Source organism: Sander vitreus, chromosome 7 (genome assembly GCF_031162955.1).
Source record: "Sander vitreus isolate 19-12246 chromosome 7, sanVit1, whole genome shotgun sequence".
Lineage (NCBI taxonomy): Eukaryota > Metazoa > Chordata > Actinopteri > Perciformes > Percidae > Sander > Sander vitreus.
The window spans coordinates 11,310,460-11,338,201 of NC_135861.1; the positions used below are offsets into that span (position 1 = coordinate 11,310,460).

Consider the following 27,742-nt stretch of genomic DNA (forward strand, 5'->3'; position numbering starts at 1 on the left):
ACTAGTGTTAGCCTACATTTAATCACCATTTAATCAGTGCAGGGAAATGCAAGATATTCATATTAAATCATTGTCCCTGCTCCTTTAGCAGACTTAACAGATGAGTCAGCAGCACCCCAGTCTCCCCCTAACTGTGCCCCTCCCTGTCCCAGTGAAGAAGGTGAGCAACATTGTGTTCAATGACATGCCAGTTAGCATCATTGCAGGGAGTCTATGGGGATTTCTCTCTCTCTTGCTCTTTTTACCGTTGCATAAAATATTTATTAATGACAGAAATTCAAACACATTAATAACAATTATTTTCTCACATAATGATCATTATGAAATAAAAAAATAAATAACCTACTGTCTGTACTGGATGCTGGACAGTTGGAAACAGTGAGTAGCTTACCTGAGCCTGCATGTAAGATACAGACAATATTAACTGTATTGAACTACAAGAAGCAAGACAGTTGCAAGCCTTTAATTAGTTATGTCAAGCTTTTGATGGGACAGTTAGGTTCTAGAGATGTGACAACAGCTGCGCAGAGGGGGCCCAATTTTATTTTGTCATGGGGCCCAAAATTCCTGGCGGCGCCCCTGCCTTGAACTCAACCATTTGTATCAATTTATGTTTTTTCAACTCATGGGAACAGAATAGACGTTTCTTAAAACACCTTCTGTGTTGAACAATAAACTCATGGATGAGTTGACATTTAATAAAATGTGTGAACTTTGTGAAGGAACTTCAAACTGAAACTAAATCCAAGTGTTAAGTACATCCTTATCCCAGTCTCACCCTGATCTTTATCAGGGTTTGCTGGATCCCTAAAAAAACACAGACACATAGACCCACGCAGTACTGAATCTTTGGTGATGAAGCATGTTGAATCATAATAGCAGGAGAAAGACACTGGGGCTGGGTGACACAGCGAGGGAATGACTTTACCTCTGGACTGTGGAAGAGGGCGTGCCGTTGAAAGAAAGAGGAGGGGGTGTGTGTGTGTGTGTGATAGAGAGAGCTTTGCTTTCACGCCTTGCTGAGCAGTGAAACAGTATCTGTCACAGAGAACAAGCCAAAAGAGAACCACTAAAAAGTTAAGAAAAAAGACAGAGAAGCAGAGAGAAGGACAGAGAGGGAGAAAGAAGAGATAGAGAAAGAGTTGGCTGAAAGCAGCTTCTGTCTTCCGTCCCACCCTCTGACTGTCTTCCCCTCCTCTTTGCCTGGCCGGGAGCGAGAGGAAAAAGAAAAGGAGTGCAGAGAGAGAGACACACACAGAGATAGAGCTTAACCACGCTCGCTCTTTAGCGCAGGACTCAGGAATTCCAGGACCTTTGGAGTTGTGCACACACACACACTGACACACACGCATGCTGCTTTTCTCATGGTGATCCAAATCTCAACAGGACACAGAGAGGGAGTATAAGAAAGAGACGTAGGACATTAGAGCCCTTTCCTGTGGACTATTTGACCATGATGGCACCTGCCAAAGGGGGAAGTGACTAGGAGGGGCTGAGGACTGAACCGGGACACAGGCAGAGGAAACTGCTGATGAAGGTGAGGTTTCAATTTTTTGACAGTAGCTCCAATATCTGTCTTTGTCTTTTCTGCCAAGAGGATCTATGGCCAGATTAGTACACATTTATTAGAGGTTTTCATTTAACAGGCAGCAGATGTAGGAAGTAGTTTGTGCGCTGGGGTACAAGTTTAAATGTGAGAGTGATGATCTGTTATATTTATCTATTCAATGGTTCTTGATAACTGAGCCAAAAAAGTGGTATGGTTTCAGTTTCTTGAATTAATACTGAAGCTGGGGAATACCTTGTGTATGTGCTTGTGTTGGACTTACTCTGTATGTGTGTCAACTCTGCTGTATTTGTGGTATCATATCTATGTTGATAATTAGGGTCATTTCCTTAACTAACATAATAGTATGGCTGGACAGAAGGAGTGTAGATTTTGGGAGCACGTGAGAACATTTTGTGGGTTTGTTACCTTTGATTGGATTTGATCAGTGGGTGATTCATCTGAGCATAAATCAGGAAAAGGGAAGGGATGTTGAAAGAGTTTGTGTGCATATGGGGGAATGTGTGTCTTGGATGTTTTATTTCCTGATGGTCCACAGTGGAAGTGGGGGATTTAGAGGGAATTATTATTGCTTTTGCAGAGAATCTGTCTTTTTTAGTTGCCATTGGTTAGTCACACTGAAGTTATGTTTTCAACTTGGGAACATAATGAGGTCTGCGTACATACTATAGCTTTGAAATGTGACCAGTTTTTGCTTTTAAAAGCTGTTGTGCAAGGTTCAGAAGCACAAAGCATTATATGGATTTTACCAGACTATAAATCAGTGGTGAATAAAAAAAACAAAAAAACAAAAACAGTGGACTGAAGAAGATTAGAAGTCTTTGGTCCTTTTACACCTGCGGTTATTGTGTGGCTCATCCCTCCACTCCTCCCTTTACTCTCCATCCTACCACACTCTGCTACTTTTGTTCCCTAATCTCATTTACTGCTGCCTTTTCTGCAGGTTTTTGCTGAAATCCCACAACTAATGACAGAGGCTTATCCCATGCCACTCTGCCTTGCTCTCATCCTTTCTCCCACCCCTCTTTTTTCTCTTCTTCATCCTCTTTATGACAATCCATCTGCCTTTTATAAAGCTTTAAATATCTGTACTCTTTTATGCTATTTGTAGTATCAGCATATTCTTTTTTTAGCTATCACCAGCATGTTTTGTGTGTGAGTGGGTGAATATGTATTTTCAAACTCACAGGTGTGCATTTTGTCTGTCATTTCACCTATTCAGGCTTGTAATCCCAGGTCGTTCTGATCTTTATAACCCCTCCACCCCAGACCCACCCTAACCTACACTAACCCTTCCATTACCATACCATTGAACCACACATTAACCCTTAATTTACCTTTGCAGTAAGGTGTGTTCAGTGTGCAGTGAATGGTCCAACAAGGTGTTACATGATCGTTTTCTTGTGTTGTGTTAATATGTGGTCATACACTGAGGTCTTTCATCTTGGTCGCTACTGAGATGGTGTTTAGTTACAGCTTACTTACATGTCTTGATGGTTATAATGGAAACCTCCACTTGACAGCGATTGTAAGCATCAATTAATGCATTTTCGTGAACAGGTTTTCTTACTGAATGGCTTATTACAGTGAAGATTTGAGAATTTGTTTTGACATAGAGCAATCTTTTTTTACACATCAAAGTCTTACAGGTCAAAGAAAGTTGTATAAAGCCTTTAATGGCTCCAGAGGGAGCTGTGTAGATTCTGATAAATGTCCTCAAGTGATATAATTTAAGTCAGCGTTGGTTGGGTCTAAAGACTACAAGTTCCAAAATGAAAATCTTCTTTGTGGAGTTAGGGAGAAGTGAGTTTACCAGACGTCTGTAGCTGCTCCTCATCTCTGCTTGGGTATCTTTTAAGACTGTTTGTGACATTATCTTTTGATGGCTACTTGTGATGTAGGATAAAAAAGCTAAATGTGCTCACATCCAACAAAATCTGAGAAGTGTTGGACATAGAAGGAGCAACTCAAATCAAGATTAAGATCCTCAACTTGTCATCCATTGATGACATGACAGATTGTACATTGCAGTTAACAATTAGGCTAAATATGTTTAAAATATAAAGTGCAAATTAGTGAAGTAGCAAACTTCAATGAACACAAAATATAAATTTTATGACAAGTATGGCAATGGCATCATGATTTTGAAGAGGTTGCTTACTAACCAAAGCTAACTAGCTTCGATAAATAGCTGCAACATTGAACATGAAATGTGACTCTTATACTTTGTCACCTTATTTCCTGCTTTGCTCCCGTCATAATTACTACATCCAAGAAAAAGCACTGCCACCTTAAATGTAAATGTGCATCGTACCTAATTGCTGCTTGGACAAACAACTTATGTGGGTGTTTTTTAGGGAGAGGACATTCTCCTTTCATCCGGCATGTTCTTGATGTCTGTAGATGTATTGCTGATCATGCTAATTTCCTAGCTCTTATTCCATACACACTACGGCTGATGCAAATTTAAAACACATCACTTCCGGTTCGTCAGAAGATTTTCCCAGGACAGACAGGCAGAGTGTTTAGAACAGCATACGTTTAATAGCTTTCACCACGTGGTCAAAGGTTGCATTCATTCTTCAAGTGTGTTCAATCATTTGACATCAGAGACCAGCAAAGTGAACATTTATTTAACCTAACAACTCCTGTGGGTTCAAGGTGGGTCTGCTGATTGCCTGGTGATGAATTGACCACAAAGGTAACTTTATGGTTACAGTGCTATACACTGATCCACTGCCACACCTTAAAACCCATTAACCCCCATCTCAACCCTTCCTCTGTGGGAAAACCTATTAACCTTCCTGTTAACCCTTTTTGCAGCCTGAAATATCTACCAGTTCAGCAGAAAGTAGAAAACAAATGATTTAGGAGAGTATGGTACATAATAAGTGCATATACATACTGTATAGACAACAGGATAAATATATTCTCTTGGACTGTCAGTGCTGGTCTATTAGCTAGTTGGCTTCTTATTTGTCCTTTTTCTCTTTATTGGTGTATGAAGTCTTGAGTGAAGATAAGCCACATAGAAATGATGAGAGAGAGAGAGAGAGAGAGAGAGAGAGACTGGGCAGCAATGTCAGTTTTCCTTTGTTTGAAATATTTAATGAGTGTCTCTGCTATCTTTAAATATTGACTTTTCCCATATATCCAGAGGGAACAGACGCTAGTGGAGGTTGTTCCCTCATTTAAATAAAAAGCATAATGTTGTTAGCATCAAACTTTGATTAGTTTATTTTAGTTTTTAATTATTGTTTTCTTTTTCAATTCTTCTGATTAAAAAAACAAACATGATACTTGCCCTTTATTTGAAAGTTGCTGTTAAAATATATATACAGTCAGGTCCATAAATATTGGGACATCGACACAATTCTAATCTTTTTGGCTCTATACACCACCACAATGGAGTTGAAATTAAACAAATCCCTGATGGGACAGATGCAGACTTTCAGCTTTAATTTGAGGGTATTTACATCCAAATCAGGTGAACGGTGTAGGAATTACAAAAGTTTGTATATGTGCCTCCCACTTTCTAAGGGACCAAAAGTAATGGGACAATTGGCTGCTCAGCTGTTCCATGGCCAACTGTGGTGGATGACCGAAGAATACTTTCCCTGGTGAAGAAAACACCCTTCACAACAGTTGGCCAGATCAAGAACACTCTCCAGGAGGTAGGTGTATGTGTCAAAGTCAACAATCAAGAGAAGACTTCACCAGAGTGAATATAGAGGGTTCACTACAAGATGTAAACCATTGGTGAGCCTCAAAAACAGGAAGGCCAGATTAGAGTTTGCCAAACAACATATAAAAAAGCCTTCACATTTCTGGAACAACATCCTATGGACAGATGAGACAAAGATCAACTTGTACCAGAGCGATGGGAAGAGAAGAGTATGGAGAAGGAAAGGAACTGCTCATGATCCAAAGCATACCACCTCATCAGTGAAGTGTGGTGGTGGTAGTGTCATGGCGTGGGCATGTATGGCTGCCAATGGAACTGGTTCTCTTGTATTTATTGATGATGTGACTGCTGACAAAAGCAGCAGGATGAATTCTGAAGTGTTTCGGGCAATATTATCTGCTCATATTCAGCCAAATGCTTCAGAACTCATTGGACGGCGCTTCACAGTGCAGATGGACAATGACCAAGCATACTGCGAAAGCAACAAAGAGTTTTTTAAGGGAAAGAAGTGGAATGTTATGCAATGGCCAAGTCAATCACCTGACCTGAATCCGATTGAGCATGCATTTCACTTGCTGAAGACAAAACTGAAGGAAAATGCCCCAAGAACAAGCAGGAACTGAAGACAGTTGCAGTAGAGGCCTGGCAGAGCATCACCAGGGATGAAACCCAGCGTCTGGTGATGTCTATGCGTTCCAGACTTCAGGCTGTAATTGAATGCAAAGGATTTGCAACCAAGTATTAAAAAGTGAAAGTTTGATTTATGATTGTTAATCTGTCTCATTACTTTTGGTCCCTTAAAAAGTGGGAGGCACATATACAAACTGTTGTAATTCCTACACCGTTCACCTGATTTGGATGTAAATACCCTCAAATTAAAGCTGAAAGTCTGCAGTTAAAGCACATCTTGTTCGTTTCATTTCAACTCCATTGTGGTGGTGTATAGAGCCAAAAAGATTAGAATTGTGTTGATGTCCCAATATTTATGGACCTGACTGTATGTCTGCGCTTCTCTCTGATGCTCTGAAACAGACGTTACAGGAAACACAAACCCCGCTGCATGTGACGCTAGTTAACACTATACTCGACAGCAGCTAACATTAGCCTACTGCTAGCTAGTAGCTGGATTAAACACGGTTAAAATGCTGACAGCTAATGCTAAACAGTGTAAATTTTGTTTACACTGTTTACTGTAGAGGATTCAACACCGGGATCTAACAATCTGCAGCTGCCGTCGGAGAAACAACACAGCCGGTGAAAAAACAAACAAAAAACCCCCCAAAAAAAACTCAGCCAGTGCGTTCAATGAAACTGGTAAACTACACCCTCGTGGTGCATTTGTAGTTATTGTAAATGTCCTTTTCCTATCTGGTTGTTGTTTTTGTCGTTCAACAGCAATTTACTAGTGAAATAAGTTATTGTTATACATTATTATTAAATCATTTAATTTTGACCATATGGCCAATAAACAAGCTGTTCTTTAATGTCACCAACTGTTGTTTAGTACCCTTTTTTTTTCTTTTTTTACTTTCTGAAAAAGTATCGGTTCAGGCACCGTTAATTATGGATGCGATTAATTTCGATTAATTAATCACAGAGTATGTAATTAATTAGATTACATTTTTTAATCGATTGACAGCCCATATATATATATATACGGAAAGCAAAATAAACTCAAGCCCATCAAGCAACAACAGATGAGCATTTTTACCTGAATGTAACATTACTTGGTAATACTAACATAATGTAGTGTTCCTCTTTACACTTATAAATAGGGATGTAATGATGCATTGTGAATCAGTTAAAATTGATTTAAATGTGTAAAGATTACAACCGGTTGAGATAAAAAAAAAAGTATCACAATGCAATTTTTAAACAGCCCAGGGTATGACGCTATCTAATATTACTCAGCAGGTAACGTTAGCCTGCAGTTAGCTAGTAACGTTAGCTGACTTAAACACAGTTAAAATGCTGACAGCTAAACGGTGTAAAGTGTAACTGTATTTCACTGAAAAGGATTCCATCTACGGTACATACAACAGTCTGCAGCTAAAGACACAGAAGAGACTCGCTGCACTTGAGACAGCATGGACACAGACAGGACTTAGTGTTGCGTTTGAGTATGGCTCTGTAAGCTTGTGTTAAGTTCAAGGTTTTTGTAAAATACCCTCTGCCATCTAGTGTTGCTTTTTTTGTCGTTCAACAGCAAATGACTGGTAATAAAAGTTGTTGTTAAAAGTTATTGTTATTACATTTTAAATAAATCATTTAATTTAATTTATTTCAGTTAGCCTAATAGCTGGTTTGATTTGCATTGAGAGATGATTTTATGGAAAGTACCCCATGCCAATCTCTACGTATGGTGAAGGGTATGTGATGATGTGGGGCTATTTTAATTCCAAAGGCCAAGGGAACTTTATTAGGATGCATAGTATCCTGGATCCATGAAATAACTGGCCTTTAAAAATAAAAATCTGCCTGCCTCTATGGGAATTTAACATAGGGGTGTACTTACTTATGCCCACTGTATTTTAAGGAAAAACATTTATTTATTTACGATACATTATTCATTCACAAAGAAAATTGGTGTCGTTAAAGATTGTATTTTTCCTCATTTTTTTAATTAAGGCATTAAGATCAATTTCCAAAAGATGATTTTTTATTCCTCTTTTTAGTCAACTTTAGCATGGGTGTCCTAATTTTTTCACATGACTGTAGGTTACCGTATGCAACACTTGAAATGCAACAATGTATCTGTAACGTATTCTCTTATTGTAAATGAATGATTTTCTGTCTGAGGAAAACATTCATTGCAACTATATGACCTCCCGGTAACGCTAACTCAGTACTATACAGTGGGCGAAAAGACCTTTACGACAGCAGATGTGGTAAAATCCCGTTTGCGTTTTACCGCTGAGGATGTCCCCCAGTGATCGCCCGCTGCAGCTGCTGCAGCTGCTCGCTCCGGCCACCGCAGCTGCTGCTGCTCGCTCCGGCCACCGCTGCTGCCCGCTCCGGCTACCGCTGCTGCCCGCTGGTCAAACTAACCTGTACTGCGGGCCACAGCAACCTCTTATTTCCGAACATTCGTCTCTCCCCCGCCCCCCGAGGGCCGGTGGTCTAGCATCACGTTAACTGTACTACTATACTTAGCTCTGTAGGTGGTAGCTCAAGCTTGACATGCTTCAGTGATATTTTAATTCGGCTTTACACAATGTGCATATGGCTTTCGACTTGTCTATGAGCCGTCCGGGAGTTTTGGAAAATAAAAAGCGCCATTCAGGATTTCATTGCTGCTGTCTTTCTCCATCAGTCCTGCAGCCTGCAGCAGCAGGATGTGTTACGAGGAAGTGGCAGCTTGATAAGTAACGGTGCTGCAAAGGGTCAAAATAGTAGCCTGTTAGGCACGACGCAAAGCTGAGTGAAGTGTAAAATAAAAAATAAAAAAATTAATCGCATCGAGTCGGCCCTTAATCACATCGCGATTAACGCGTTAACGCTGACAGCCCTAATATATTAAAAATATATATATATATATATTTATTAACATTGGCGAGATAGGATAATTGGAACATAATAATTGGAAAAATTAGTTCCTGATTCACACTGCAATTGTGAGATTTAGTGCATGCCTTGGCAGAGGTCTGCGCTCTCCGAGTGCCCTTCTAGTTTTATCGGTGATCTATTATCTTCAGTGGAAGATAATAGATCTCAGGTTTTAAAAGTGTCATGTGATATGTGCAGATAACCTTAACACACATGGATGGATGGATGGATAACAAAAGAGTTGAACCTTAGGTCAGTGAAGATCATTTCCCTAATTCATTGTTATGTCGATAACCCCTTAATTGATATTCAAGCTCAACCTTTAAGGGTGAAGAGGTCTTAAAAATAATGGAAAAGAGGAAGCTGCATAAAAAATGTATCATGATGGCAGATTTCAATGAACAATGGAGCCAAAATTGGGTGAGGACACGTGAAAGAATGTTATAGGTCGAATTTTTCTTTACAAGGTTTTGGTAAAGTTTTCTGTAACTTAGACAATGGAATCATTTTCATTGAATCAGGCAAGAAAAGAAATGAAAATAGTACACATGTAGGTAATAGTCATAGTTTATTAACTTACAGGCAGACTAAATAAGTGTGGAGAAATAATATCATATTATAATAGTATTTCTTTTTTCTTCGACACGTGGTAAAAAAAGACAATCAGTCCTGATGTGCTAGAGATAGGGAAACACTGATTTTCTATTGTCACGATAAAAGCAGTAGGAGAGTAGAAAATATTTATAGATGCTAAATGTTAAGGAGCAACACCAAGAATATCCAGTGTATCTTCTTAATGCTGATTTCTAACTCAACTAAGTCTAAAAACACATTAGTAGTGAAACTTACATGATGTTGTACATCATTTAAATATACTACGAGGTAAATATACAGTATGGAATTTTTTTGCAGACAAGGTAGCTAAAAGCAGCTCTGTTCCGCTCCAAAGATTTCTCAAACACTGTCTCTGTGCTTCCCCCTTTCACCTGTCCTTTCCTTCTATCTTACCCTACACTCCCTTCTTACACAAACACACACACACAAACGCACGCACACACACACACACACACACACACACACACACACACACACACACACACACTGCCAGTCCTTCCTAATTTCTTCTTTCTTCCTCGAATGCTCAGGTTTGCCCTGCAGTGTTGCAGAACAGCCTCTCCTTTGGCAGACTGACCTGTAATTGCACTCTTGATTTGTGTGGATCTGTGTGTGTGTGTGTGTGTGTGGACTCTGGGCCTGTCCTGTCCCATCACCTTGAGCGATCATGCAGTGTTGAAGGTGAGGTGGAATTAGGAGGCTTTACACAGGAAGATATGAAAATAACGAGATTCTCACCATCCCTGTCTCACACACACACACACACACACACACACACACACACACACACACACACACACACACACACACACACACACACACACACACATACTCTATGTCCCAGAGGAGTGCTCGAGGGGCTTATGTTCTATGCATTTTGCTGTTCTGCAGTGTGCCTGTCAGATAAGGAAGGAGACGCAGGCATGCCTGGTGACACGCTACTGAGTGCATGCAGTACAGCCTCCTCTCCTTCCCTTTTCCTCTTAAACCTGTCACTCAAGTCACCTGCCACCCGCTGCTGCCATGCGCACACACACACACACACACACACACACACACACACACACACCCTCGTACACACAGTCATTCATTTGTTACTGTTTTCTCCTTTTTTACCTTCTTTTTTTTTACTTTTTTATTTCCTTCACCTCGTTCCTCCACCTTCCTTAACAACCCCCAACTCTGCATTCGCTTTCCCTTTCCTCACCTCCTAACTTCCCCTCGCTGCCTGTACCTCCTCCTTTCCTTCTTCCTACTTCATATACCCCATTATTTCTCCCTCCTGTTCTCCTTCCTCCTGATCTTAATCTTTTCCCACCACCTGTACTCCTGCTTACAGCTGTTCTGCAGCTGCTCTGGATCATAGATATAGAAAAAAAAAGAAATATATAGAAAGCGCACACACAGAGAGCGAGAGAGAGATAATTTTGAGTGAGCATTGATTGAAAGAGTCCGTTTTCCAGCAATGCTGCTGTTTCTTCAAAATTATTTTAATAATTAAAAATTTAGTTTGATGCCAATGGCTGAGGCTAGCATGTATTGCCAGTATTGATCTGGTCCATGGGTAAGCTGCTTGGTGAGTGAATGGCATTTTGCCAGCACTTTCAGCCTTTCTCCATCCAGCAGTACAGCTGCTGTCAGCTGCCCCTACACTAACAGCCCAACAGTGTTCTTGTATCTTTCAGTTCGTCCCAGACTGTACCCAATTTTCATGATGTCCCGGGCTAGAAATCAGAGCCAGGTTATGATGTTTTTAGGAGGACAGTCGTGGTAAAAGTAAGAAAAACATTAAGTTAATATTTTGGTATAATATATATAAAACCAAAATATATACAAGTAATTTACAATGATATACAACTTAGAAAAACAGCAACTTCTCAACATTTGAGAAGCTTGCAGCAAATGTTAAATGGACTGCATTTATATAGCACTTTTATGCAAAATGCTCACACTCACAAACCCATGGTTTTTGAGCTTCCACGCAAGCTGCTGGCCTGACCATCAAGAGCAATTTGGGTTTCAGTAACTTTCCCAAGGACACTTTGACATGTGGAACCGCCAACCCTGTGATGAGTGGACAACTCTACTTGCTGAGCTGCAGACACAAATATTTGACATTTTTGTTTGATGATTAACTGAAAAGATTAATTGATTCAGGATTTCTGGCTAATGCTGGTCTAATAAAAAATAGTCTAATCTCTGCAGCAATAGTCCTTGCATTTTTGATGATGGCCAGGACACAATGCTGCATCTGACTTATGATGGACTGAGAGACCTGGTCAAAGGTTCAAGTTCCCTCTGTCCATGTGGGGTAAAGTGTCCAGCCTGTGATTAAAACAATGAATGAACAAATTGTGTCCAGGAAGAAGATGTGAAGATGTTGAAGAGATGGTTGCTCTTACATCTCCTATCTGCAGGTATTTACCACCTATGGAAATGCTTCAACCGTCACTTTTTCTTCTATTGTATTGTTGCGTATGTAATCTTTTGCACCATGCCCAGCAAGCCCTCATGTTGCAGAGTGTTCAGTCCTTTCTCCCTCCACATCCACCTACCCTTCCATGAAAACCTTCTTGCCTACGCCCTAGGCCTCTCCTGTCCCAACCAGCTACCCCCCACCACCCACTTTACTGACACCATCCCCCAGCCCTTGCCTCTTGGCAGCTCCTCCAGGCAGGCTAATTGACTCAGTCCCAGGAGGGGGGGGGATCATGCCACATTTCTAATTTGGCTTCCCCTCCTGCAGATAAAAGCTACATCCCTCCATCCTTCAACCCCTCCTCCTTCGCTTCAACACCTCAGTCTCTATACTATTCATCCCCTTTTTCCCTTCCATTTACAGTTCAGATTGAGCAACTTACATTTTCAAGTGTTTAAAAAAAAACGTGACTTTTTTGTCTGTTTTTTATGTATCTTTCGTACATCTTTCTTTCTGCATTTCTTTTTCTTTCTTTAGCTGGCTGTCTACATGACTGAAATCTCCAAATACAGACATAATAGACAACTGAATACATGAAAGGACAGATACACACTCACAGAGCACAGCACCTCGCCTTTGCTCACCATGGGGTTCACCTTCAGAGAGCCTCCATCTCCACAAGCTGCACCTGGGGACTACGATGGGCGTGTCAATGCATGTGTGTGTGTGTCTATAAACCAAGCCTCATCCCACTAACAAGCAGACAGACAGAGAACAAAGACATTTTGATTGTCTCACACATCAGAATCAGAAGAAATAATAATAATCTAAAAAGTCTCCAACGTGCCCAATTGGGAATTTCAAATTTTGCACTTGTGTACACGACATGTAAAACAAAAAACAACTATGTATAAAGGGCTGAATAGTGCTTACTGTGTGTGTGTGTGTGTGTGTGTGTGTGTGTGTGTGTGTGTGTGTGTGTGTGTGTGTGTGTGTGTGTGTGTTTTAATATCTCTACAAAAGAGAGGTGGAGGAAACCTCAAGAGCATTCACTCAATAAGGCCTGTTAAGATACAGTGGCTGAAATGAAACAACAAATACCCGCACGCACACACTCACTGTGAGCATACAGACAGTAACACAGCACAAGTCAGGCTTCCTGACAGATTCTGCGTAGGAAGCATGTTTGGTATGTAGCAGTAGCTGCGGCCATTAGTAAAATGGTATTTTCAGATGGACAGATAAGGTATTTTAGCTGGAGGCACGGGGTCGGCTGGTCTTGTGGAAAAGACATTTGACACGTAGAGAGTTGTTACCTACAGTACAGTATGTGGAAAGATTTCAGGTCTGTTCTTTGTATTTGTAGATGAGTGGATAACGCATCCCTATTTTCAAATATCAAGTGAGACCTGGTTGGACTGATAGTTTGTAAGTTAGTATGCAGATTTTATTTCCTACACTCAAACAGATGTACAGGAGATGCCCGTTTTTGCATTAATCTTTTCACAGACGTACATAACAGAAATATAATAGGCCCCAGATGCCTTTACCTTTTGATCCACCATAATGGTAGTAGTTTTGGGATGTTTAAAAAACAAAAAAATCATACCAGTTCAGATTGAGTGGATTCTAAATTCGCCATCAGGTGGTGCAGGGAAATTTACACCCACAGAGACCCAGGGTCAATTCCAGAAGCGATACTTTTAACATAACTAATTGGTGCTGTTCATGTTCACTGGTGAAATGGATGTTCACCAGACTGATGTCCTTGTTTTAACACAACCACTTCTACTGGTTGGTATAGATGGTCCAAGAGGGTGAGTTAGCAGCCACAGCAAATTGAGGCAAAAAAGGAAATATCCGACAAAAAAAGCTGGTTACTGTTTAAAAAAAACTGCCTATGACAAATGATTGCATTTTAGAAGATATAAATGGTATCAGTGTGTCACCCCTCTCATTGAAAGGAGACCATTGAGGTGGTTAGCATCTGATTAGGATTAGGGCTGCACAATGTATTGTTTTTCTATCGTATCAGCTGCCGCATTACACATCCCGAAGGGCTGCGACATATCGTGATAGAAACTTATAGGTTATTTTGTGTTAGTTAAAAGAAAATATCAGCAGAAAACTGCACATTAAAATGTAACATTCATTTTTAGTGGTGCTTTTTATATTCAACGTTCAATCTGTTCAATAAAAGAATGTTAGAAATGATTTCCTTTTATTTGTTTTAAATTCAACGTTCAACAATGTTTGTATTTTATTAGAACTCTAAAAGCAGCAGAAATGCAAAACTGAGTACATTGTAATATGTTCATTTATCGCAAGTAATATTGTTATCGCATATCGTGTGTGTGTGTGTGTGTGTGTGTGTGTGTGTGCGCACATATGTGGGTGGTGATGGTGCAGTGGATATGACACATGCCGTTGGTGTGGGAGACCCAGGTTCGATACAGCAACCAATGTGTACCAGAGAAAGACACTTAACCCCTAGTTGCTCCAGAGTTGTGTTTGATGTATAGCAATTGTAAGTTGCTTTGGATGAAAGTGTCAGATAAATGACATGTAATGTAACATCACACATTTTCCTCATATCGTGCAGCCCTAATTAGGATACATCCTGGATCAAATAGAAGTGGCGGATCCAGAGCATGCTGGAGAGATTGTATGTCTTATTAGTAGCCTTGCGATCCCCAGGGAAGAACTGGAAGTAGTTTAGGGAGTCAACTTTGCTATGCCATCAGTCACTCAGACAGACACAGGTGGTTTGTAATTGATTAAGGATAGATTGATAAAATATACAAATGGATTATACCATAATGCACCTAGGGCACTGCCCCAGTGACAACACCATAATAATTTCAATGTTGTTTCAGAAAGGATTAAGTAACCCTTTTATTGACACTATTGTCCTTTAATTTACAGCTAAACTGAGTTGATGTAAGTTTACGACAACATGATGAGCATTATAGTGTTATAGTGTTATTATAGAACAAAAGCTTATTCAGGACGTGGCTGGTTACTGTCCCATCTGAGACATTTGTCACAAGCCTTCCCTCCCTCTCACACCTTATGAAAAAAAAAAACAAACATTGAAGTTAAATAGAAATTCAAACCTGTTTTTATTGGCAGGAATGAAAAGTTACCATCAAATATAGAGGCGACAATCTTTGATGTGTCCACTGATTATGAACTGGAACTATGAAGAGAATTGGCTGGTGTCTTATGTGTGGGTGAGGGGGCTTCAAACAGCAAAGTCTTTCATGCTTCAGACCCCATATGCTTATATACTGCTCACTGCATCCCTCATTAGCCATGGTTGTGTGTGTGTGTGTGTGTGTGTGTGTGTCTTTTGATGACCACCAAGAATGTGAATTATCATGTTAATTAAAGAGGGATAGTCAGTTCCTGCATACTGCATACATACATTTGATTGTGCACATTTAAACTGCATACATTTTAATGCATGTGTTTGTGGTGTTGGACAAAACATTTGATTGATTACTTACATGTCGCCTGTGACTGCTGACAGCTGTGCAAAGAGCAGGAGGATAGAGGACAGAGAGAAATCTGTAGAAGAGAATGAGGGAGAATAGCGAAATGTCCTGCAGCAGGTTGTTATACTTTTGTAGTCGTTTCTATAAGGTAATGAAGATAGACGTAAGCCTAATCAGAGCTACTGATCTAAGAAAGAGGGAGGCAACAGGTCACTTTACTCCCTGTGTACGACCTTTATCTCTGTCTCTATTTCTTCTCTTCTCTTCTCTCCAATAACTATCTCCCATCCTCTATTTCTTCTCTTTCTTCTTCTTGTCTCTCACTTTCACTCTTCTTCCACTTATCATTCCATTTGCAACCTTTTTCTCATAATGAAAGATGGATGGAAAGATTTACAGGAATGCTTGGGGCAACAGAAGATATGAGGCCAGTACAAACAGTCTGCATTTGTACCTATTTTTTGAGAAAGGTCAGAGTCAGAAGTCAGTAGCTGATCAAGGCACTACCTGAGGTCAACAGAAACACACCCATGCCCCTTATTTTCTCTCCTTCATTTGCTGCTTTATCTAGCTTTTTTGCCCTGATCGTCCTGATCAAATTCTCACAATTATACACATTCACACCTGGAAGCTGCTCAGTACAACAATCAGCTGGCCACTGAGCAGTTGGGGTTGCTCCACTGGAGCAGTTGGGGTTAAGGGTTTTGCTTAAGGGTACCTCAATGGTGGTAATGAGGGAGGAGCAAGCGCTGCATTTCACTTTGCCCACCCAGATTTGAGATTCCGGAGATTGAACCAATGACCTCTCGGTCACAAGTTTGCTTCGCTAACCTTTAGGCCACCACTGCTTTGTGTGCACAATTGCTCTGTCTGTCTTTTGACAGTAATGGTGATAGATGAAAGGCAGAGACAATGAGTGACCAGTATTCTGTAGGGTGTTTAGTTGGAAATATAAGTGGAGGGAAAAAAGAGCATGCTGTAACATGCTGAACAACAGTTGTTTTCACCTACATATTTGGACACACATTCACTCAACACACACACATAATGTATATGTATACCTGGCAGTGCTTATACATTCAGTAAACTCTTATGAATCCATGTCTTTAAATGGGAAAAGGGGGGGGGGGTCACCCAACTTTTGTATTCATGAAACTGCAACATTTCAAAGTTTGGTGCATATTTTTCCATGTAGCTCTTAGTCTCGGCCCTCCTTCGCTGCCAGATGGGTCTGACCCATGAGTTTGCTGGGGGCAGAGGGAGCTGCCCCCTGGTGGCTGAAACAGATAATTGCATTGTTTAAAAAATGAGTGGAATAATTACGTCTGACATGATCAGATATTTTATAAATATCTTAAATAACACAAAACAACTAAATGGTGGTGGGTAATACATCTGATTTCATATACTGCTTTAGTAAAAAAATATTACCTGGCTGACGATGGGAGCAGCAGGTGGGAGATGGGAGCAGCAGGCAGCAAAGTTACTGTTGTACTATGTCTGGACATCTTACCGTGCCAAGGTTGCAATAAAGGTTTCCTAAATGCCACATTTGATGTCAGCTTACTAATTAATTGCGGGTTTTGTGTAGATTTGGACTTTTATACGTTTATTCCACTTTGTTTAAACGGCGAAGTGGATGAAGCCTAGTGACGAGTCCATAGCAACCAGTTTGTGTGTTGAATGTTACCCAGAGTGCCTTGCTGAATGGTCTCAATATTTTATTGTTTTATTTCAAGTGAATACTAGTTTACTAGAGGAGTAACTTAGTATTTGCAGTAATGCAGTAATGCAGGAAGTGTGCATTTAGTTTATATGCTTATTGTGTATCCACAACAATGTTAGTGAGTAAATCTACTGAAATGGCCACCACACCATAACAGAGGAGTGTGATGCGTCAGATGAGAATGCAGAGGTTTAGTCACATATGTCATGGCTGTTAAGAAACAATGTGAATCTGTCTATTTGCCAAGTGCAAACCAGTACAGAAGGTATTGATAAATTGCTGGGGGAGGGTCATGCCTTTTTCCAAATCGTTTTGGAGGGTCATAGAAATTTTTTCACTGGCGAGGGGAGGGTCATGTCTTTTTATGCTAAAGGTCCCAAAACTCCTCCGGTGGCGCCTTAAATAAATAATGAACAGTCCCTAAGATTATTTTTATGGGCATTTTAGGTCTTTATTTACATAGGACAGTTCAGACTTGAAAGGGGAGAGAGAGGGGGAATGACATGCAGTAAAGGGCTGCAGGTCGGAGTCAAACCCACGGCCAGTGTGTTGAGGAGTAAACCTTTATATATTGGCAGCCGCTCTACCAGGTGAGCTAACCAGGCGCCAGTAATGTAATAATAGTTTAAAGCTTTAGTGCGTAGTTTCTGTCTCAACCATGAGGAATTATAAGTAATGATAAACAACAACACTGTCGGCGCGTCCACATGATACAGCCTTCCATTATTGCGCATGCGCCCCCTGTGTGTGCTATGATCCCAAAATCCAAGTATTGAAACCATTGACATTACAGTTTAACTAGTGTGTTAATGTTGACAGTGGAGTTTTAATGCATCCTGTGAATGTACGTGTGTAAATGTGTGAGTATGTTTGTGTATGTCAGGTATGGTTAGAAGTCGCTTTTTAGAGGACCTCTTCACACGCACACACAAAACAGACATTTTATTAACTTAAAATGAATTAGAAGAACGTTCCCCAACACTAACCTTCCAACCTTAAAGCCTCCGAACATCTGCACAGATTATTTCAGTTGTTATGGCTGAGTGGACTCTGCTCAGGTTGAAGCTAGGCGGGAGCTTAGATGGGAATTTATTAGGTCACAAATCTTTTCTACCAATAAGAATGATAAAGCTGTCAATTGTCCTGCCCTAACAGGTCCAACAAAGCTACAAGGAGACTCAGGAAGATGTCAATCAATCAGTCTAAACACACCCACACAGTCCTGGGAGGAGGTCCAATCAGCCAGATCAAATAAAAAAAAACACCTGTGTGTGTGTTCAGAGCCTTTAACACTAAAACCAACAAAAACATAAATGTTTTACCTTGTGGGGACCAAGTTTTGTATCCCAACATGGGAAGTGAGTTCCTTCAGTTGCCACACACACACACACACACACACACACACACACACACACACACACACACACACACACACACACACACACACACACACACACACACACTCTGTTTTCAAACCCTGTCATCAGTGCAGGAGAGGTTTAACAGCAGCAGGGTATAGCTACACACTGACAGGCTGATGCTTCCTGAACAGAGAAAAAAAAAAGTAAGCCAAGAAAAGTAGGTGAGACCTCTCTGAAAGCCAATGAACCGTGGGGTGTAAAAGTAAAACCACTACCATCCCATGCTGTGTGTTATGATCTCACAGTGTGCTTTATGTGAGGTCCTGTCATCCCTCCTCGATATGAACTCTGTAAAGACTGTAAAGTTGTCAGGTCATCTATGCAACACTGTCACTAAGAAACATTGGCCTAGGAATAACACAGCAGTGCTTTATAAAAAAAATTGTTCCCATACTCTTTGGTACAAAACTTTTTTGAAGGCAAACTAAATGTATGTGATTAATGACTTCTACTGACCAACTACAATCAGCAAAATGATCAGTGTGTTTCTGTGATTTGACGGTTAGCAAAATGCCCCAAACATCTGCATGATTATCTTCAAGCACCATATTAATATCCTTTTTTTCACTCTGTTTGGTAACACAAATTATTATTATTAACACCTGGCTTGACTCCAGTACAACGACCTGCAAAGAGTTGATTAATGAGGCAATTTATATTATTAAGTTGGAAAAAAAGTATTTTCCCCTGCATTGCAATTGCAAGATTTTATAGGGAGATGGGGTCCTGTAGATTAACATATCATGTATGTATATATATAATACTCAGTGTAATGCTGTGTATTTAATATTGTTGTTGTCACCTCCCTCCAAAAAAAACCCAATATGGTTTGGAAATAGAATGGTCATGATAATTGAAAACAGCAGTGTTATTGTTGGAGTTGTAAATGCAATATCATGTAAATGTAAAAACTCAGCACATTGACCTCAGGACAATTGATAACTGTCATAGTTTGTGTGAAAATGTTTGATGATGAGTAGAGCCCGACCGATATATCGACGGGCCGATATTATTGGCCGATATTAGGCATTTTCCAAACTATCGTTATCGACATTAATAATGGCCGATAATTTTTTTTGTTTTTATATTCATTAATCAGAATAATTTATAATGACAAATGACAAATTATTCTGATAATTGAATATTAATAAAATAAAATAAAAACGGACGAAACACCCTTCAACCATGTTATGAGTGTTGGCGTTGCATAGTTTGTCCACCACAGGGCCCTCAACAACATCCCTGTTGGCAACACTCTTTTATTTTTTTGTTGTTATTGTCTTTTTGTTCAAAGGACTTTAAGTTTCATATCTTAAGTTTGTATTTTTATTTATCAGAACTTTAATTATGTTGATATTCCTCTGTTCTGTTGAAACAATAAAACAAACTATTATTTTTAAACTGCATTATCATATTATTTTAGTGAGGACTCATAAATAACTACAAATAACTAATGTCAAGGAAATCCGTTTGTTTTGTTACGCATTTCTGGATTTAAAAAAATATATATATCGCCCGATATATCGGAATATCAGATTTTTAAATCATCAAATATTTGTATCGGTATCGGCCTTAAAATCCTTTATCGGTTGGGCTCTAATGATGAGTAAGGTTGAAATTAGATTAGTGTAGATTATATTAGGTAGTGTTGAAATTTAAAAACAAATTAAAAAAAAACAATTCTAGAAGACGGGAGTTCTAAAATATATTGTTGTTATTGAGTTTTAGAACGTTTTAGAAGACAAGAGTTCTAGAAAGTCAATTCCAGTGATTCAATCAGAATCATTCTTAATACACTCTTCAGCCTGAACACATACTGTTCATTTGTGCCTGTTGAATCAACTGTGCTTGAGTACTCTCTACTCTCCAGTCTATTGTTACAAATTGTTGGAACATTTTCATTGTCACTTTGACACTTCAGCCTGTTCTGCATGTTGCTATACAGCAACAACATATCAATGGAGTTCATTGAAGGAAGCAGAGGCATCTACAGAACAGATCAGGGTGTTGTTCGACACACCCATATATGAGCGGGCTTTGCAGCTCTGCAGCTCTGCTGGCATATGAAGTCTTACGTCCAATGATTGCATTGGTGATTCAACTTTTGAGGCTTCAGCAGGAAAATAGGATCCCATTTAAGGTGACTGTTGAAGATATGACAGACCTGCTGGTAGAGCAAAGCGAAGATACAATGAGAGTGCAGCTCTGGGAGTTTGAATTGGAGGACTTTGATGATGAAGACGCTAAGCCTCTTCTCATGAGAGATGAGAAAATGAGAGACATTGAGTTTGAAGCCAGAAGGCTACTCAAGTCACCAGAAGACATCCCTCCTTGTTTTCTTTCTGGAGTTACTGAGAAACTTTCTAATTAAAAATGTATATTTTAATGATGGAGGGTAAGGTACTTAAGGTATTTTCTTTACCGGGGACATTAGTCCTATTAAATGTGCAAAGTTGACTAAACTTGAGATAAATCTGCACTTCAATTATTGGCTAATAATAAAAAGGTGAAAGGGGACAGGATAATTAATGGTCAATTTGACACCACTGAATGATAGACATTTACATTTCACTAATGTGATGTGTCCTCCAAACTTTACTCACTCTAAACAATAAATTGATTTTAGATAATAGGCTACAATGTATTACTATGAGAATTGTAATACGCTATGATCCATGCAAAAAATAATGTCAGTGAGTGACCAGCAATTATTAAGTATTATGATACTTGACCTTATAAGGCATTATAAAATGCTTTTTAATGTGTCATGATTATTGTTATAAAACATTATGGATATTTCTGAGTGCTTATAACTATAATTACACAGTACTACAAGCACATCATGCATTATAAGTATGTTTTTATAATACATTATAGACATGGGCGTCGTAGAAATTGTTACCGATACGGTATATATTTTGTAAAATCTGGGTACACCAAGTATTTCTCATTGTTCTAAATCATGCTCTAAAGCAATTTTGACAGTTTAAAAAAAAACAATATATGTTGCGGTTATAAGGACTAATACTTATAATCTGATTGAATCCAAACAGGAGCTTAAACAACAGCAATATAAACTTAGATTGAAACCAATTTTAGACTTGATTTGGTTTAATCCAGTTCGATATTCTGATTTGGTTAATCCCTGTTAGTTTGTATTTGGCTAAAGCAATTCAAGAATGTCAGTAATAAATGTAACTCCATCCATAGACTGTAAGATCAATTTATTATGACAAGAAACAAAGAAATAAGTAAGATGATTACGACAAGACGTAGGGAGAGTCAGACCTGCTGAATCCAACCCTGTTTAGTTTCTGGCCTCCTGTCCTCTCTGCTCTTCCTCTCATCCTGACATAAAATAGTCATTAGGTGTAGTGGTAATTCAGCCGAGCTGTCTTTCCACATTAGCTAATGTGCATCAGAAATGTCAGGAGTGTCTATGTGTGCATGGTGTCTTCATGAATACAGTATCTGGAACCCCGTGTATGCGGGTCTGTGTGTGTCAGCATTCTGAAGTGTGTGGTTCTGTCAGGACTATCGTTTGTGTGCGTGTGTGTGTGTGTGTGTGTTTGTGTGTGTGTGTGTATGTGTGTGGTTCGCATGACAAGGTTTTCTGTTCTATGGTCGACAGGTGCTAAATAATAAAAGCACCAAGAACAAGTGAGAGAGAGAAAATACAAGACAGAAAGTACACGAATAAGAGAGGAGAGGCAAGAATAGAAGAGGGAGGCGAGTGGTGGAGGAGAATCAAAAACGTGGGAGAAGGACACACAGGAAGAAAGAGGACAAGACTTATGAAGAGAAAAGTGCAGCTTGTTCAACTCTGAAACTAAACATCACTTTCTCCTCTGAAAGTCCTTCCTTTGTTTAGGTTATCTCTCCTTCACTCTTCATACTTCCTCCCTGCTACTGTTGGAGATCAGTGCCAAGCAACAGAGCTCTCCTGATTATGGAAGGGAGCAGAGGTTTGGAGACAGGGAGGGAAAGCAACGTTGTAGGGCATGACTGATGGTTTGTTGGTATTGTGTGTCTTGTGTATGAATAAGGTAATTTCCACCTTTGAAACACGAACTCCTGCAACAAAGGGAGACAGGTAGAGGAGGGGGGTATGGCAGAAAATGGAAAAGAGACAGACACAAAGGAGAGAAAGACATTACAAGGTGACATCTGATGTCAGGTTTTCTGTGACTGTCGCCTCTGTGTCTGTATTTGTGTGTGTGTGTGTGTGTGTGTTTGTATTTGTATATATCAGACCGGTATCTTGACGTGCAGGCAATTGAATATGTTTCCTTTCACTAAATTCCATTTTTTAAATTTATATTTAAACTGTATCTTAAAAACAGTAAATGTTATGTTACACTCAGCATTAAACTGAGCGTATGACAGTGTGTCGACAGAAAGTGTCAGCTATCTGCCAGTGTTTCATTGATTCGAAACATTCATTGATCCAGATCGGAGACAGCTGTACTCAGTGGCCCCTCGGTAACTCTATACATATCACACACACACACACACGCACGCACGCACGCACGCACGCACGCACGCACGCACACACACACGTAGTGCGTTTCACTATCTTTGTGGGGACCCGTCATTGACATAATGCATTCCCTAGCCCCTTACCCTAACCCTAACCATAACCTAATTCTAACCCTAATCCTAAAACCAAGTCTTAACCTTCAAACAGCCCTTTAAAGTTGTGGGGTCCAGCAATTTGGCCCCCACAAAGCTGTCCAAGTATACTGGACTCCCGGTTTTTGGACCCCACGAATATAGTTAAACAAGAACACACACACACACACACACACACACACACACACACACACACTGCCAGTCCTTCCTAATTTCTTCTTTCTTCCTCGAATGCTCAGGTTTGCCCTGCAGTGTTGCAGAACAGCCTCTCCTTTGGCAGACTGACCTGTAATTGCACTCTTGATTTGTGTGTTTGTGTGTGTGTGTGTGTGTGTGTGTGTGTGTGTGTGTGTGTGTGAGTTTGGACTCTGGGCCTGTCCTGTCCCATCACCTTGAGCGGTCATGCAGTGTTGAAGGTGAGGTGGAATTAGGAGGCTTTACACAGGAAGATATGAAAATAACGAGATTCTCACCATCCTTTTCACACACACACACACAAACACACAAACACACTCATTATCACACACATACAAGCATCACTATAGTTTAAAAAACTATCTCTGTCTCAACACACACGCACGCACGCACACACACACACACACACACGCACAGCAAGCTTGCTGTGTAAGGAGAGTTACATAAATCCATTTGACTAGACTTGGACGTGGACATGGAAAAAATATTCCCTGAAGTCATTTTTGTTAATAGTGTCCTGAGCTGAGAGTGCAGGTTGGCCAGGAAAAGCAGCGAGAAGTGGAGTCTTATGGAGGTTGGCAATGGAGCACTGAATGCACAGAATGACTGGTATGTGTCTACACTGTTTGCGTGCGTGTGTGTGTGTGTGTGTGTGTGTGTGTGTGTGGGTCGAGTAGGCTGAGCATCAAGGCAGAGTTTTTACAATTAAAAGAATTCCTGACTGCATTTTTTCTCCCATGAAAAACTCCCATACACACCAAGGTTATTGTCATCCCCCCTCTCTCCGTGGTTTTCCCACTCTCGCAAGTTCACACTCTTCTCTTCTCTTGGCCAATTAAATCAGTCTGTCTCATGATCTGTCTCCCTGTCTCACACTCTCTCTATTTAGTTTGTTTGAGTGTAGAGTAAGAATTTGGACTACCTCTACTCTCTTTGTCAGAGAGAGAGAGAGAAAGATAGTAGACGTGACACCCAATATCCACTAATCCTTTCCTGTGTGTGTGTTTGTGTGTGTGTGTGTGTGTGTGTGTGTGTGTGTGTGTGTGTGAATCCTTTTACTATGACAGCACCACACACAGTGAAGCTCATTACCTTCTTGCTGCGTGTGTAATATTCCTCAGTAAATGTTAGCTCATATGCATCTTTCTTTAGTGTGTGTGTGTGTGTGTGTGTATGTGCGTGCTTGTGCACTGCAGGTATGCAAGAACCAGCAGGGGATTTCAGAGCCCTTCAAAGTAAATGACTAAGGTGACTTTATCTTTAAAACACACGCTCTACACCTCTCAAACGGCTGCATTGCAATATTCACTGCAGTATGAATGAATGAACACTAGCTGATCATCTTTGAGGCATGCAGAGTTCTGTGTATTTGTCTATTTCACAAAACTCCTGCATTAAATTTCCCTTGGCTGTAACGTCTTGTGTCACTACAAGACTTAAAGCGTGTTGACACTTATGGAAATGAATTGAGCTGAGGATAAGGGGATTTGTTACCAATCCCATCTGTCATCTTCCTAAGTGGTCTCAAATCCTGGTTTGCACCGTTGGATTAAATGCTAGTTCCTGTGAGAGGATGATGAACTGCTTTAGGACTGAAGTCGTTTACAGGTACAGGTTTCACTTCAAGGATTTTTTTGGAGAAACCTAAACAGCCATTTCAGAGTTTTGTTGCAATGTATTCCTGTAGATTTGCTGCTCATGGGGAAACTGCAGGGTATATGCATAATAAATGCATGCAGACCATTTCCCTTGGCTAGCATTGTTAGCACCACCATTTATCTAACACAAAATATGCTCAAGTTTTAATCAAATAAATACTCAGAAGAACACAAGCGGAATGTTGCACATTTGCAAAACAGTTGCATCGTTCCTTTACTCCCTGGGAAATTAATTTAGTTTGAGCACAGACAGTTGTGTAATTTCTCCTGATTCATTTCACTCTTGGGTCAGATCTCACATGGTTTAACTTCTCTGAATATGACAATACGTCGAACATGTTGTCACTTAAGGAAATTAAGTGAGCCAAAGCTGCCTTGGGTTTGTAATCAATCCCAGCTGTCATCTTTTAACGCATCTTCAAATCCAAATCTGTTGATCCCCTGTTAAAGCACTTACATTTTTATGCTGTAGTGAATGTAGGACCACGATTTTGTTGTTGATGTCGTTTTGGCAGTTTAGCAGTGGACTTACAGTATGTAGCCACTGTAAATGATGTTTTAAAGGAGAATTCCGGCCAATTTTTTACGTTAATCTTGATCGCTATAGCTACGCGAGTACTTTCAATAGAAAAAACCCCGACCCGAGTCAATGCAGGTAACACGGAGAAGCTAAAGCTACATGTACAAGCGTCCCCTGAGCTAAAACGGCAGTTGTCGGGGCAAGTTTTAGAGTGCCTTGCAACTAATATGTCTGTGCCACATAAACAGGGCCCTTACGACACTGTTTAAATTCACCTACCCTGGTCCCTGTCTCGATCCTGCCGGTAGCTAGCTAGCTCGCCCTCCGGTGAGTGTATTCAGACAGACTTCTGTGATAATCATCCCAATAACAATCCACGGAGCAGCGGTGGTGTGGTTATGTCCTCCAGAGGACAGGTCATATCACGTCTTGAAGTTTATTCCCTCTAAAACAGTAGTGCGGTAGTAGCTGTTAGCTGCTAGCTGCCCTCCGGTGAGTGTGTGCAGTCAGATAGCCGTTAGCCATTAGCTGCTAGCTGCATTCCGGTGAGTGTGTACAGCCAGATAGCTGTTAGCTGCTAGCTGCCGTCTGGTGAGTGTATTCAGCCAGGCTTCTGTGATAATCATCCCAATAACAATCCACAGAGCGGCGATAGTGTTGCTATGTCCTCCAGTTACTGAAGGCTAGCTTTAGCTTGCGCTTGGAGCAGCAAGTTCATCTGCCTGTTGCCCCTCTGTCTGTCTCGTTCTTTCCAACTCTTGTGAGGCTAGATCTTCATCTGTATACTTGGGTTTGAATAAATAAGGACGACCATCAAACTCAAAAGGCTCTTCCGTGTGTTGTATATCTGCTATGTTCTCCATAGTTACGTTACTCCAAGCTTCCTCCCTTGTGAACAATCCACTCTTCACACACTACTCTTTACCTTTTCCTGCTACAACTGAATTCCCAGGAGACAGCGCGATGCTACAGCTAAGCTTCAGTAACGCTATTACTGTGCAAGCCACAGACATCGTTTATCCCGTTTCCATGTAGTTACATAGTCACTGATATGGTCATAACCACTACAGTGCTCAATTACCTATTTTGAGGGGGAAATAATCTAAACTTTTCACTGCGAAGGCATGATCTGTCCTATGCAGGACATCCACCAGACCACCGCCGCTCCGTGGATTATTATTGGGATGATTATCACAGAAGACTGGCCAAATACACTCACCGGACGGCAGCTAGCAGCTAACGGCTATCTGGCTGTACACACTCACCGGAGGGCAGCGAGCAGCTAACGACTAACGGCTATCTGGCTATACACACTCACCGGAGGGCAGCTAGCAGCTAACAGCTACTACTGCACTACTGTTTTTTTTAGGGGGAATAAACTTCAAGACGTGATATAACCTGTTCTCTGTAGGACATAGTCACACCACCGCCGCTCTGTGGATTGTTATTGGGATGATTATCACAGAAGCCTGTCTGAATACACTCACCGGATGGCAGCTAGCAGCTAATGGCTATCAGCTAGCATGGCAAGCTAGCTACCGGCAGGATCGAGACAGGGACCAGGGTAGGTGAATTTAAACACTGTCTGAGGTGAAAATGCATCTTGTTGACACGTAAGGGCCCTGTTCATGTGGCACAGACATATTAATTGTATTTTGTGTCTGGTAAGAGGCACAAAGCCACTCTAAAACTTGCCCTGACCACTGCCGTTTTAGCTCAGGGGACGCTTGTAGTACGTAGCTGCAGCTTCTCCGTGTTACCTGCACTGATTCGGGTCGGGTTTTTTTCTATCGAAAGTACTCGCGTAGCTATAGCGATCAAGATTAACGTAAAAATTGGCCGGAATTCTCCTTTAGTACATGCTTGCTGAGTACCACTGCACTTGCTTGGCTCCATCCCCAAAAGGAATTATTTATTAACAAAAAAAACATTTCTTGAAAGGTGCACAGACACTGAAATATTGATTGACTGCTGAAAATGCAGACAGTGCAGAGACTGCCTTCTTTCATTATGACAGGATTATGATAAAGACTATTTCACAGTACAATGACGAGGCACAATTGTCCACATTTAGTGAAAAGCTTAATTACCATTATGAAAGTGAAATTGTTGTAGTGAGAGTTGGTTTGGGAGAGAGAAACTCTTGAAAATGTCATACTGTGTTTCATGCTCCCCAAAATACCAACTGGTATGTGCTATTTGATTTTGCTATACATGTTGTTCATATAATCATTTTATACTGTATGTTGCACAGATTTGAC

General features: G+C 40.4%; 1 protein-coding gene across 1 annotated transcript in view; it reads left to right on the plus strand.

The window, feature by feature from the left end:
* Window positions 1–1,025: 1,025 nt before the first annotated feature.
* The window catches only part of sema3b (sema domain, immunoglobulin domain (Ig), short basic domain, secreted, (semaphorin) 3B), an 88,596-nt gene continuing 61,879 nt past the window's right edge, over window positions 1,026–27,742 (plus strand). Inside the window, exon 1 of the mRNA XM_078254571.1 lies at window positions 1,026–1,537. The gene's annotated coding sequence lies outside the window, so the exon portion shown is untranslated. The remainder of the gene's footprint in view (window positions 1,538–27,742) is intronic.